The sequence below is a fragment of the Prunus avium genome, chromosome 8 (genome assembly GCF_965620075.1).
Source record: "Prunus avium chromosome 8, drPruAviu1.hap1.1, whole genome shotgun sequence".
In the NCBI taxonomy this organism is placed as follows: Eukaryota; Viridiplantae; Streptophyta; class Magnoliopsida; order Rosales; family Rosaceae; genus Prunus; species Prunus avium.
Window position 1 is genome coordinate 5,970,411 of NC_142291.1, and position 12,295 is coordinate 5,982,705.

The window sequence follows — 12,295 nt, forward strand, 5'->3', positions numbered from 1 at the left end:
TAGATGATAAGGGCCGTAAGTTTGTCACCACGACGCTTTCAGAATAAAGTGTGATCCGAGTTGCTCTGAGTGTACCCAAAGCGCTTCATGGAATCAGTGAATTTTCCAAACCAGGCTCGTGGTGACTGCTTTAGCCCATATAATGATTTTCTCAGCTTGCAAACGGTGTTGGGACCGAATGTCATAGAGGTCCCTGGTGGTGGTTCCATATTCACTTATTCTTGCAAGTCCCCATGAAGAAATGCATTCTTTACATCATACTGCAGTAGTGGCCAATCAAGATTTGCAGCCAATGACATGAGAACACGTACGGTGTTGATCTTGGCAACAGGTGCAAATGTCTCTTGGTAGTCAATTCCATATGTTTGTGTATACCCTTTGGCCACTAATCGAGCTTTGTATCTGTCTATGGATCCATCAGCTTTGTATTTAATGGTGTATATCCACCGACATCCAACTGGTTTCTTCCCTTGTGGTAACTGAACCATTTCCCATGTAGAATTATTTTCCAGAGCTTCCATTTCAATTGCCATTGCTTCAGCCCATCTGGAATCTGTTATAGCATCCTGCCACTTATTTGGAACACATACAGTAGATAATTGATTGACAAATGATGCATATGACTTTGACAATCTATGAGTTGAAACATGGTTATTAATGGGATATTTAGATTTGGCAGTAAGGTCAGGACAATATTGAGGTTTGGGTTTTCCTCTAGTGGTCCTAAGTGGGAGAGTGTATGGTGTAGCATTAGGTGGTTCGGGAATTACCTCGAGTGTTTCTTCATCACCAGACGATTGGTCTGATGGTTGAGAAGGAGGGGTTGTATTTTGTAGTTGATCACAGCAAACATTTGGATTGTCTCCTCCGGGATCGTCACCAAATAAGAACGACAATTTTTTAGTACCTTCATCGCTGTCCAAATAGCCATCTTCAAGTTCACAGGGGATCGGCGACCGATCGTTGGGTTCTGAGCCATCGGTCGCATTCGGACAGATTGGTATTTCATCGCTGGAGCCATGTGACCGGTCGCTGAGGTCCGTGCGACCGGTCGTTTCTGGATCTGTGCAAAAGCGACCGGTCGTTTCTGGGCTGCGACCGGTCGTATTTGGACAGATTCGATTTTCAGAATTGTTGGAGCAAGGCGACCGGTCGCTGAGGTCCGTGCGACCGGTCGTATTTGGACAGACTTGAATTTCTTCTTGAACTTTTTCTTCATTCTCTTCATTCCTCCTCTCCCCCTGAAGAGAAGGGGGCGTAGAAGCTTCAAAGTATGATAAATCTTCATGGAATGTGGCATCCATGGTGACAAAGAGCTTACGAGTAGGAGGATGGTAACACTTGTATCCTTTTTGATTTGATCCATCCCCAACGAACACACAACAAATGGCACAAGGGTCCAGTTTACTTCTTTGATGAGATGGAACATGAGCATATACAACACAACCAAATATGCAAGGAGGCAACTTGAGGACTGTAGGAAGAGAGACGTGACGAGCCAAGGTGTTCAGTGGAGTTTCAAACTTCAAAACACTACTAGGCACTCGATTAATTACATAGACTGTAGAAAGAAGGGCATGTCCCCATAAGTAGTGAGGGACCGATTTATCCAGCATGTATGCACGAGCAACCTCAAGTAATTGTCGATTCTTTCGCTTTGCGACACCATTTTGTTGTGGAGTAAAAGATGTGGAGGTTTGATGAATGATGCCGTGGTCTCGGAAGAATTGTGCCAAGACATTGTTCATATATTCCCCTCTATTATCAGACCAGAATACTTTGATGGAGGCTTGGAACTGTGTGGTAATCATAGCATGAAATTCACGGATTGCAGTGGAAACATCACTTTTATGAGCTAGTAAATATACCCAAGTCATGCGAGTACAATCATCAATAAATGTAACAAACCATCTTTTGCCATTGCAAGAAACTTTAGCAGGACCCCAAACATCAGAGTGAACCAAATCAAAAGGGAATTCCGTTTTATTATCACTTAAGGGAAAAACAGTTCGATGGCTTTTGGCCAATACACAGGTTTCACACTGAAACTGATGATTATCTAAGCCACGGAACAAAGACGGAAACAAACGTTGAAGATAGCCAAAGGATGGACGTCCTAGGCAACGATGCCAAAGCCAAATCTGGTGTTGATTGCGAGCTTGTGAGCTGGAACCATGAGTATGAGCTGCCCTTGGTGGTGAAGAGACCGTCAAGGAATACAACCCCCATCTTCGTTTACCATGCCCAATCGTCGCGTGAGTCGTGAGGTCCTGAAAAATACAATAGGAAGGATAGAATGTGGCATAACAATTATGTGAGTCAAGTAATTTTCCAACAGACAACAAATTGCAATTGATGGAGGGAACAAGTAGTGTATGAGATAAAGATAAGTAAGGGGAAAGTGATATAGTTCCTTCACCAAGCAACATTAGAAGGAACTCCATTGGCACTAGTGATGTAAGGATGACGAGACTTAGAAGATAATGTGGAAAACATAGTAGAGTCAAAAGTCATATGATCATTGGCACCTGTGTCAATTATCCATGTAGTGGGTTGTGTACCTGATTCGGAGTTGGAGAGTAGGGTGGAAGATGGAGAAGCATCGGTAGTTATAACACATGCTGCCTTGGGTGTTTTGTTGCGGGACTTGAGAGCATCCCACCACTCAGGATAACCATGAAGCTTAAAGCACTTCTCAACAAGATGATTACCACCACAATGAGTGCACTTCTGAGTTCCCTTTGCATCGTCAGTTTTGGGACCCCGGGGGGGAAGTCCAGAGGACGTACAGTGTGCTGGCCGATAGGGCTTGACCGCCATTGCACTTCCACCGCCAAGCATGGAAGATTGGCGATTATCTTTTTCTACCACAAGGGCATAAGCTTCAATGACTGCTGGAAGCGGGTTCATAGCAAGAATCCAACTACGAACGGAATCAAAGTTGGGATCGAGTCCTCCCAAAAAATCGTACACACGTTCAACTTCAAGTGCTTGTTGGTGAAGAGCCACATCATCGGGATTGGTATGTTTGCAGGGACAGAGGCTGTCAATTTCCTGCCATATTACGTGTAATTTTTCATAGAAGACATTCACAAGTTCACCACTTTGAGAGGTGGTGACGGACTGACAACGAAGTTGGTACAACTTGAAGCTATTCTGAGTAACAGTGTATGTCTTCCGAGCTGCGTCCCACACCGCATAAGCCGTTGAGCAATGATCAAATAAGGCACGTACATTTTTGGTCATGGAGTTGAGGAGCCATGATTGCACCAAACAGTTGTCTTCATCCCAAGCTTCATAGCTAGGATATGAAACCAGCCATACGACGAGCAGTGATGACCAAGCGAACACTACGAGACCATGCAGGGTAGTTGGACCCATCCAACTTATTAGGAGTAATTTGAGAGAAGTCATGAGAGGACCGGAGTGGTGGAGTTGTGGAGTCGATCTTGGTGGAGTCGATCTTAGAGGAGTCGGCCGTGGAGTTGATTGTGTCGTTGGTGTCACCCATGATGTAAATATATTAAGAGAAAGAAATAGCTTAGAACTTCAGCAAACAAGAGCACAAATAGGACTTGTGATCAAGACCAATTTTGAGGCAAGGCAAAGTATGAGATAAGAATGATATAACAGCAAATTATGGGTAAGGATAGGTAGAGATTAGGCAAGAACAAGGTTATGCAGAGGGAACCAAAATCGATTGCTCTGATACCATGCCAAAGACACTACTACGTTTTTCTATTTGCGCGACGATAGTTTGCGCGACGAAGGACAAATCGTCGCACAAAAGATCATCGCGCGACAGACAATCATATGTGTAGCGCAAACTAGAGCGACGAAGAAATTTCATCGCGCAAAACAACTTCGCGCGACAGCAAAAACGACCGTCGCGTAAAACTAGGGGAAAAAATTGCGAACAAATATTCTGGCGCCTAATTCTTGCGCGACGACTAAACTCGTCGCAAATGACATCTTTGCGCGACAAAACACCTATCCTCGCGCAAGGTACGATATACAAAACCATTAATCCTAAGCCTTAATTTTAATTTTGCCATCTAAATCATATGTTTTTCATTGATTTTAGTGAAGATCATCATTCATACCCTTTTAATTATGGGAATGGTAGAGGAGAATCTTTTTGTATGGTTATCAACCTCCATACGAATAAATTTCAGGGTTATCAATTTCCGTACGAATCTTTTTGTAGGGTTATCAACCTCCATATGTTTTGAAACTAAAAAGTGTTCATTCAACTCTACAAAACTAATTTCAACGATCCAACCGTTAAACGTGTTTGTATATACTGTGAGATCGTATACCCCAAAAATCGCAAATAACAAATATTCAGAGATCTAGAAATGGGACAAAATATTCAACGGTTATAAATGAAAACGTTTGCGCGACAAAGATTTGCGCGACGAAGATATATTCGTCGCCCTATGATGTTTTGCGCGACCAAAAAATTAATACGTTGCGCACAATAAATAGCGGGAAAACAAACAGTGTTCCAGATGTTTCGCGCCACAACTTTGCGTGACGAAACAGTAAATTAGTCGCGCAAGGTGGCTATCGTGGCTGCGGGCGTGTCAAACTGGGCTTTTGCGTGACAGAAATTCTCTATTGCGTGACTAACATCATGTGCGACGAAACGATTGTTTCGTCGCGCAAAGGTGTGATGTCGGCACGTCTTTGCGCGCTGCGCAAGTCGATTTTGCGCGACGGAATTTGACTTGTGCGACGAAAAAATGTGTTCGTCGCGCAAAGATGTGATGTCGGCACGACTTTGCGCGTCGCTGAAGTGGAATTTGCGCGACTAATTTATTTGCACGACGAATTAAGCCTTCGTCGCGCAAAGCCGTCTTCTTTAACAGATTCATTTCAGCCATTGCAGAGGCAAACTGAAAAATCAGTTTTGCCTCTGCTTCTGCCCCTCTCTCTCTCCGTTCTCTCCATTTTCTCAGCTGCAAATCAGTTCAGGAAATATTGAAGAAGGTATTTTATTTATTTTGTATTTATTTAAAATATCAATTTAATTTCTTTATATATTGTTTTTGTGAAATTATATTTGTATTCTGTTGTTAAATTATGCACGGCAATGTACGAAGTTAATTGAAATTAACTTCATACATTTTTTATTGTAAAGTTTAGTTCCCGTTCGAGGTTAGTTGGACCGCGCATGGGTGGGTAAACCACGACTACGGTCCAATTAATTCTTGAATTGTCCCATATTTTGGACAGTTTGGAAATGTATAGTCGTGTCACGTAGTTTACAGCTACAGGATTAGGTTTCGATTGTGGAGATTTCGGTGTCATCTCGGTACGTTCTTCGGGTGGTACATAGGTATTTGATATCTACGTTACACCTCAAGAACTATAGCGAGATGCTGCCGAAATTCATCCACGTCGAAATCTAATCTCATGTAGCTGTAAATTACTTGGCATGACTATGCATTTCGGAATAGGATAGGGCCCTTACCGGAGGCATAAGGTGACGTTATGATTTTCTAAGAATACAACATAATTGTTGTATTGTGATTGTGGTTCCAGGAATTATGAGCAGAAGGTGGATACAGAACCCTAACAGGTGCGCAGACGAATACTTGGATGGAATCAAGGAATTTATTCACTTTGCACGGTCACACAACCCGGGTGCAACTAGAATTAGATGTCTTTGTAGGAGGTGTAACAACATGTTGTGGGATACAATTGAAAATGTTCAATTTCATTTAGTAAGGAATGGAATGATTGAGACATACAGCAGGTGGAACCATCACGGGGAACAATTAGACATTGGTTCGTCTTCAAGGGCCACAAGAGTGGACAATGTTGAACCTATTGTGGATGCTAATGAACAAGTCATGGATATTATACATTATGCTTTTCCATTTGCATCAACCAGCAGCAATCAGGAAGGGGAAGATGACGTGCCTACACCAATGGATAGTGCAGAGTTTGAACAGTATGAAGAACTGTTAAGAAATGCCAACCAAGAGTTATATCCGGGGTGCGAGAGCTTTTCCGTTCTTACGGCGATTGTGGAGCTAATGCACGGAAAAATAAAGTATCATATGTCGAACCTGTGTTTCGATTACTTTTTGGGGGTTTTCAAGAGAATGCTTCCGACGGACAATTGTTTGCCGAAAGACCACAGACATGCACAGAAGATGTTGAGTGGTCTTGGATTGGGTTATGAAAAAATCCACGCTTGCAAAAACAATTGCATGTTATTCTACAAAGAGTATGAAACATTAGATACATGCCTTATATGCAATGAGTCGAGGTTCAAACAGACGTCTCAGAATAGAATGACTAAGGTTCCACAAAAAGTCATGCGTTATTTGCCCCTGAAGCCAAGATTGCAGCGATTGTATATGTCGACGCATACTGCCACAGACATGAGATGGCATAAGGAAAAACGGGTAGACGACGATGTGATGCGGCATCCTGCAGATGGGGAGGCATGGAAAGAGTTCGATCGAACGTTCCCCGAGTTTGCTGTTGATCCCCGAAATGTTAGGTTGGGACTTGCCACTGACGGATTCAATCCGTACGGGGTTCTAAACCAACACCACATCACTTGGCCGATTTTCGTATTCCCATATAATTTGCCGCCTTGGAAATGCATGAAAAAAGAGTACATGATTATGACTGTTTTGATAACTGAGGATCCTGGCAGGTCAATCGATGTGTACTTAAGGCCGTTGGTTGATGAGCTCAAGGATTTATGGACAAACGGTGTGCGTACGTACGATAAATCCACTGGGAAGATGTTCACTTTGCAAGCGGCAGTTATGTGGACTGTGAATGATTTTCCCGCATATTCAATGGTGTCGGGGTGGAGCACAAATGGTTATATGGCATGCCCTGTATGCAAGGAAGATGTAACTTCTGGTTGGCACGCTGGAAAAGTGTGTTACCTTGGGCATCGAAGATGGTTGCCATGGGACCACGAGTGGCGGGAAAAGGATAAAGAGTTCGACGGGAACAAAGAGCGTCGCGCAAGACCTAGAGAATCGTCCGGTGATCAGATCTTGGAAAAGCTTAATCGTTTGGATTTTGCTCCGTTTGGGAAAACAGTTAGTCGGACTAGACCTGCTACACATATGAACTGGACGCACAAGTCTATGTTTTTTGAGATTCCATATTGGTTGAAACTAAAATTGAGGCACAATCTCGACGTTATGCATGTTGAGAAAAATGTGTTTGACACATTGATGGGAACGATTCTAGATATCAAGGAGAAGACAAAGGACACGATAAAAGCTCGTCTTGATTTGGAAAGAATGGGCATATGAAGGGGTTTATGGCTGAAAAGGGGCACTGATAAAGCTATAAGAGATCTTGCATTTTTTTCCATGAAACCGAATGACAGAAAAGAGTTTCTACAGTTTGTATCGTCTGTTAAGTTTCCTGATGGATATGCTTCTAATATCGCACGTTGTGTGAATGTTGACGAGGGTAAATTTACTGGACTCAAGAGCCATGACTGTCATGTGTTTATGCAACGCCTACTTCCTGTGGGGATTCGACACCTATTGCCGGAAGATGTAGTGAAGCCAATCATATTTGTCTGTACCATATCTGATCCTCCACTCATCCATTGACATGTGGATCATAGAAACTCCCCAAGTGCCCAAGGCTCCGAACAATCAGCATCGGCTACCGATGATATTGTCTCAAAGCAGCAAAAGGTCGCTACATGCCCAACACAGTCTACAATCGGTACCCCTTACCGATTCTGCAGAATCAACCTCGAAGCACCCGCCTGAAATATCTAAAGACTCGTGTCAACCTCATAAGGCCCTCCCACGAGTCCCACATCAAAATTAAGTACTAAGAGCATACAAAATGCCCTCTATAAATAGGCCCCTTCACTACAATACAAGGGTAAGACTTTTCAGCTTGACCTTTATACTAATATATTGTCAACAGGGAGGGCTCTTAGAAAACAAACTTACTTTGGCATCGGAGGGTCTTAGGCTGGTTCCACACCGGTTCCATAGACCTCACGAGCCTCAACTCTCTTCTATTCAGGATCTGCATCCAAGGACGAGAAGAATCTGCATCTATCACTCAATCGATCTGCTAGATCGTCCTCATCACTTGTAAGTTGCACTCATCTCTATATGTTCAGTTTTAGTGCCAACAATATTGTTGTCCAGATTTTTTTCCCAACTGACGGCAAAAACGTTGCGAAAGACCGACATTGATCAGTTGCGCCATGACATTGTCCAAGTCTTATGCAAGTTTGAGATGATATTCCCTCCGGCTTTCTTCACTAGTATGATTCATGTGATGGTTCACTTACCAGAAGAGGCATTGCTTGCTGGTCCAGTCAACTATCGCTGGATGTATCCAATAGAAAGGTATATAATCATCATCATTTGTGTAAGCATCATTATCTTATGCTTCCTACTTGCTAATTTGCATGTTTTCATTTTATTTTGGCAGGCTACTCGGAGAGCTGAAAAAAAACGTACGCAACAGAGCGAAGCCCGAAGGATCAATTGTAGAGGCTTGGGTTCAATATGAGGCGCTTACTTTCTGTGGAATGTATTTAAAGGATGTGGACACAGCTTTCAATCGACCTCAGCGCAATAATGACGGAGGTCTGAGAAATGAGCAACTTTCTGTTTTTGCCCAAAGTGCACGACCCTTTGGAGATCCTGTACCAGGAGAGTCGTTTTCCAGAAATGACATGGAGGTAGCGCATTGGTTCGTATTGAACAATTGTGATGAGATAATGACATATTTAGATGAGCATGAAGAGATGATGAAGCGAGAACATCCATCGCATTTGTATTCCAAGAAACACCGTGAATTGTTTCCAAAATGGTTTTTGGAATATGTAAGTTATAAGTGTTTTGTAATTGACATATATATATTGTAGTATTTAATTTTCTCAAACTAACATGTGAATGTTTTTGTATAATATTAGGTGAATAAGTTGAAATCAGATAATTCCCCCACTTACAGTGAAGAGTTGTATAACTTGGCATTCGGCCCAATTCGAGCTGAATTATTCTCGGGTTGTCATGTTAATGGCGTCAAGTTTTTAGGGACTGCACGAGATGACAAGTTGTGTACGCAAAACAGCGGTGTCCATGTTCCAGGTGGAGGGGAAAGTACGGACATTGATTTCTATGGCAAACTCACAACTGTCGTGCAATTGCTTTACAAAGACCGATACCAAGTCATCATGTTTAAGTGTCGATGGTTTGATACAAACCCAAATAGGCAGGGAAGTGTTAAAATCGATCAAGGGTTACTATCTGTGAACATGAACAGAACTTGGTATGATGACGACCCATACATTTTGGCAAACATGGCAAAACAAATTGTCTATGTAGATGACCCTAAAGCAGGGAGCGGGTGGAAAGTTGTTCAGCAGATGGATCACAGGAACGTATATGCTATACCAGATGGATCACATGGAAAATGATTCGGAAACGCTTCGCGATACAAATGTTGTTCAGGAACCGTTTCAGCTCGAAGGAGTGTCTTCAAGAGAAATACCAATTCAATCCATTACAATTGACCTCGGTGATCTTCCTAGATACGATGCTGTAGTGGGCCCCAACAACGACGATGATGTAGTTATGGAGGGGGAGGAGGAGGAGGAGGAGGAGGAGGATGATTGGGAGACTGAAAGTGATGATAGCGAAGACAACGAAGGTTATTATAGTTCGGATGATGAATAATGCAATTTATTTCTGACTTACTATGTTTTAGTATAGGTAATAACTTGTAATGTAATTACGTTAGTGTAAATATATTGGCAACTCTACTTTTGTTGAATATATGTACTTGATATATCTAATTTCCAATTATATATGTATGTGGCAACTCTACTGAGAAGATTAATGTAAAAAGCAATGAACTCAAGTCATTCATACTTTTTTAATTAAATTATTTTACATTTAATTATGGCGTAAATGCAAATTATTACGGTTAGGAAATGAATCTCGTGTCTGAAAAGTTGCACATCTTCCCAATTTCATCATATACATCTCAAATTGAGAAAGAATCTCAATGCTCATGTACTTATCTCAATGCTCATGTACTTGAGTTGTACTATAAATAAAAAAAGTACTTTTGTCTAAAACGACCGGTCGTCATTTTTGCGGGACGGAAATCTTCGTCTGTAACTGTTTTTGACTTTTGGTCCGCTTAGTGTTCTTTGTTTTTCTGTGCTGAATCCAATCGTATAAAGAACTCGAAATTTGAACTTACGGTCAGGACGTTATAGATTAAAAACTGAACAGAGGTCGGAATTGCAAAAAAGGGCCAACGAATCTGTAAAAAAAGACCGGTCGTCACTGTTAACCGACAGGTCTTATCTTTGCGTGACGAATAATACTCTGGCGTCGCACAAGGAAGTTTTGCGGGACAAATAATTTCGTCGCGACAGTTAACAAATATGCAATAATCTTTGATTAATAGAAAATAATCTTGCGCGACGAAAATATTTACCCGTCGCAATAGGAGGTTATGCGGGACGCCGTGTTTCATCGCGGCAGTTAACACATATGCTACAAATTTTTGAAATAATAGAAAATAATCTTGCGCGACGAACAAAATTACCCGTCGCGCATAAGACGTGTCCAAAAAAATCTCAACTTATTGCGAAATAACAGAAATAACCTTGTGCAGTTATCTGGTCGACGAATAATAACGCCTCGTCGCAATCCTCGTTTAAAAAATAATCAATATAAATTATTTATTATTTTCTGTTTCACTTTGCGCGACGAATATGTATATTGTGTAACTAATCGTCGCGCAAAGTGTGGTTAAAAAAAAACGGGGAAATTAAACTGTAAATATTTTTAAATGAACATCAAATTCCGTTATTATATTCATACGGGGTCAAGGTTTGTAGACGTAAAAAATCATCAAATTTGGAGTTAAATTAACCGTTAAAATTTGATTTTTCATTTGTAACCGTCGAAAATTTTGGTCCCATTACATCATGTATGATTGTATATTTTTTCCAAATTTTGGCGTGTACGATCTCTGACTATAAACCAACAACTCTACCGGTTGGATCGTTGAAACTACTTTCCTAGAATGCGTGTGTCATGAAAACACTATATTAAAAAAGAATGACTACATTTTGTATATGTTTGTTAAATAGAACATAAGAGTTTGTGGTATCCACTATTGTAAATTATTTTAAATGACGATCCAATTCAATCATTGTATTCATATACAGTAAAGGAGTGCACCCGTAAAAAATCATCAAAATCGGAGTTAAAAAAACCGTTAAATCGTGATTTTTAGTTTATAACCGTCGAAAATTTTGATCCCGTAACATCATCTATGAATCTTGCATTTTTTCAATTTTTGGTGTGTACGATCTCTAAGTATAAACAAACAAGTTTGACGGTTGGATCGGTGAAACAAGTATCGTACAATGCGTAGCCCCATTAAAACAATATATTCACTAACATTTTATATTGTTTACTTTTTGTACTTTGCGCGACGAATAGTTGTCTGATTCGTCGCGCAATAAACGATAGCGCGACGTAAGGAAATTGCCGTCGCGCAATGTAATTCTCAGGATTTAGGGTTCTGAAAGGGTTTAGGGTTTAGGGTTTAGGGTGCGCGACGAAGTTGTTTATTTCGTCGCGCAAGTTCTCAAATTTTTGGCGGTTCCAATCCCGCGTATTAAAAATTTCTTGCGCGACGCCGTTTATTTTTCCGTCGCGCAAAGTACGAAATTTAACTTTGCGCGACCGATGTTTTTTCGTCGCGCAAAGACGCAAACATTTAGGGAAAGAAACCCGCAGTTTTGGTCTGTCTTCAACCTCTCTCACTCTCTCAGTCTCGACATCAAAATCGCAGCCCCGATGCATTTTCGATTCGAACCCTAACTCGCAGCCACTCTCTCTCCTTTCCCTCTATCTCATCCCTCTCTATCCCTCTCTCCTCCGTCCCCACTCATCCCTCTCAGTCCCTCTCTCCTCGGACCCCTCTCATCCCTCGCATTTCGTGGCTCCTCCGGGCCGCTCTCTCTCCTCCGTCCCCACTCATCCCTCTCAGTCTCCTCCGTCCCCACTTATCCCTCTCAGTCCCTCTCTTCTCCGTCCCCTCGCATCCCTCTCAGTCCCTCTCTCCTCCGTCCCCTGTCAGTCTGTCGCCTCCTCCGTCTCCGCTCATCCCTGTTAGACGGCGGCCCCCCACTCTCTGTCTCGCTCGCCACCGCCAAACTGCCGTGCTCTCCGGTCTCCCTCGAAACCCAGTTGGTAAATTTCCCAACTCTCCCCGATATATATTTTTTCAATTGTTAAGTTTT